Source organism: Lolium perenne, chromosome 2, assembly GCF_019359855.2.
Source record: "Lolium perenne isolate Kyuss_39 chromosome 2, Kyuss_2.0, whole genome shotgun sequence".
In the NCBI taxonomy this organism is placed as follows: Eukaryota; Viridiplantae; Streptophyta; class Magnoliopsida; order Poales; family Poaceae; genus Lolium; species Lolium perenne.
In genome coordinates this window covers 198,839,004-198,842,249 of record NC_067245.2, presented here as the reverse complement: position 1 = coordinate 198,842,249, position 3,246 = coordinate 198,839,004, and positions in this window count along the sequence as shown.

Below are 3,246 nucleotides of genomic sequence, written 5' to 3'. Positions count from 1 at the left end.
ACCCATAAGAGATCTTATCCTTGGTGCCAACCGAGCTTAAGTTCTCGTCCACACTTCCTTTGGTGTGAGGCCCGGTATAAGGTCATAGTCAATCATATTCCTCCGCTACCTCGCACACCCACCCTTTGTTGCATGCCCCGACCCTGGGTCCTCGCCGGTCCCATTATTCCCGTAATTTCAGGGTGGACCCCGGCCACGACGATGATCAGGATCGAACCAAACTCCTTCGCCGGTAGCTGCAACCCATCATAGACCACATTACCGTGGGGACTTAGAATGGGTTCCCCACCCACAAGTTGTTCCGCAAGCCGCAACCGCTACGGTATGCACAGCATAACCGTGGGGACTTAGAATGGGTTCCCCACCCACAAGTTGCTCCGCAAGATACAACCGCTACGGTAAGCGCATCCGTTGATGTACAAGAGGTGGAAATACGATTGACTAGTCCGTCCCACTCCAGATCTTATGGTTAACACGGGTATTACGGCACAAGAATCACTGGCGACATTTGTTGTTTAATCCTAGATGGATATAAACCCTTGCAATGGAACCTCCACCATATCAACACAATCCATGGTTCCATTGCCCACCACATAGTCATATTCATAGTTATGAAAATAGTGGTTTTGGTTTTTGTGCAATAGTGATAATCATAGTACTTTGCAAGTAATTTGATAAAGATACTCAAATGACATGAGCAAGTGATGAACTTGCCTTTCTTGACTGCAAGATTATGCAGGCAAGGTCTTCGATACGTAATAACTCCAAATTCTGAAATAGCATCATCGTCCGGTAAGGACGATGTTTAAAAGATTGGCAAGGATGCAATAATGCATAAGTATGAGATGCAATCGCTCTAAGCGTGACCTAACCCTGATGATTTAGGATCAGTGAGTTGTAATGATTGGTTCAGGGTGTGTTGCACTTTTAGAGTGATTCACAAACAAGGTTCTTATTCAGGTTTGTGTTGATTTAGACTCATAAGTAAGCGGTAAGATGCATAGTAACAATCATATACATCAAGGGATAGTGGTTGTATAATAAGTAAAGAGCAGTTGTCAATTTTAAGTCCTATAGTGCATGGTTGATGATTACTTATTATATAGTTCAAAAGAATAACTTTTGAAGAACATGTTCTTTAATAAAGAACAAGTATGATAATTAGGTTGAGGGGTTCTATGGTTGACTATGGTTCTAATTGGTTTCTGGAGTAAGTAGTAGATGGATCACAACCTAGTTGGATTCATCAACATCTAGGGCTTGTAAGGTTAAGATAAGCCTAGGTATCCTAAGCAATTTATTATACATGGTTGTTGTCAAGGTTGGTTTATCTTGCTATTGATAGCTGGCTAGGGTTTATAGGTCCTTATAAGCAGGGTTGGTGATGATTCTTTATTTACTTCAAAAGAGTAACTTTTGAAGAACATACTTCTTAAGTAATAAGAAGTATATCAATTAGGGTTGAGGTTGTCTAGGGTTTGCTATTGGATCTACTAAGTAAGGAATGGTGGTTTCCTAGTTAGGATGATTAATAATTATCTCATACTGATAGGGTTTAGTGGAACATGGTTAGGTAGTGATAATTAGTAGGCATAGGTGCTATTGGAGTTCATCACAATGGTGTGATGCTAATTTAAGGATGAGTAAGGATAAGATTCTTGGTAATAAGGACTAGGGTTGGTCCTGTTTGATCATCTAGATAGGATAGGTGTGCATACATGGAATACTAAATTAGGGATAATAGGACTCCTACATTTTACGTGGACATGGAAAGTATTTAATTGCCAATTATGGTTCTATGGATTAAAAGGAAAATATCATGATCATATCTACTAACCTAGGGTTTAGGTTAGAAACAATTTAGGGTTCCTATGAATTAATGGAGCTAGGGTTCTTAATGGTATTAGGGTTTTAGGGTTTCACATGCAATGATAATGTTGTAATACCATCAATAATGAATTAGGGTTTGCTATTTACCATATAGTTCTATGATTAATAACTTCAATTAAAAGTTGAAGTTATTAGTAACTTGTAAATAAAATAATATTGAATTTGGCATTTTATTATTTTTTTGAATTTAATATTTAAGGTAATTATTAATTAGGGTTTAAATCCTTCTAATAAGGATTTAACAAAATAACAAATAAAGAAAATTAGTTTTAATGTTTTCTTTATTTATTTACTGGTTTTTATTTACTTTTGCAAATTTTTACTAATTATTGAATTTTAATTGAATTTAGAATTAAAATTAAAGGCTTAAATAACAAGTATTAAATAATTGAATTTTTATTAAAAATAAAAATTTCATTTTATATTTTTATTGGGTAGGATTTATCTTTTTAAGAATTTTGATATCTTATATTTATTTTTCTGAGCTATATTGGATTTTCTACAATTTTATCAAAGTTTCAGCAATAATTGGTTTGAAATAAAACAAAGGAAATGCTATTTGCACCGGCGGACTACCCGCAGGGCACCGACCGGTGGGCCAATGGCCACGTCGACGCCACGTTGGCGTGGACTAAGTCCAAATCGAGTTCATGTCCAGGGTGGTCACTGCCGGCGGAAATCCACGACGGCGCCGCCGATCCTGGGCATGCTTGGACGGGCAAGGGGTCTCTATCGAAACCGCACGTCACGGGGAACCTACTGATCCTAGCGCCGCTACCTAAAGGTCATCGGAGCATGGTCGCCGGCGAGGTGAAGCGGCGGAGCTTGCGGAGTTCACGGTGAGGCGATGATTTAGGACGTAATTAAGCGGGCCGAGGGTGCTGAGAGATGCAGGAGCTCACCAGGAGCACAGAGCGCTTGGCGGCGAGGCGAATGAGGGTCGGTATCGCCGGAAATCATCGGCGCCGGTGTCGGGGAAGATGAACTCATCGGCGGGGATATAGGTTGCCCCGGCTCAATTCCTTTTGCACCTTGATCATGTCGAGTACGGCGGTCACGTGGGTGGTCACAGCTTGGCACGGGAGGTCTCCATCGACGGCGATGGCCGGAGACAGGTTGGCTAGGGTTTCGGGATTCGGCGGTCTGAGACGAAAAGAGGAGAAATTAAGGCTTCCGCGGTGCTTTATAGGGTCGACGGCGTGTGCTGGCGGTCAGCAATAGCGGCGACGACCGCGGGACGTGGCCCTGGCCATCGCGGTGGCGATCTCCCGCGCGTCCTGTGGAGGAGACGAAGACGACGACGTCTCCTCGTCTTTATCTACGCGAAACGGTATGCTGGGCCACGACGGGCTGTGC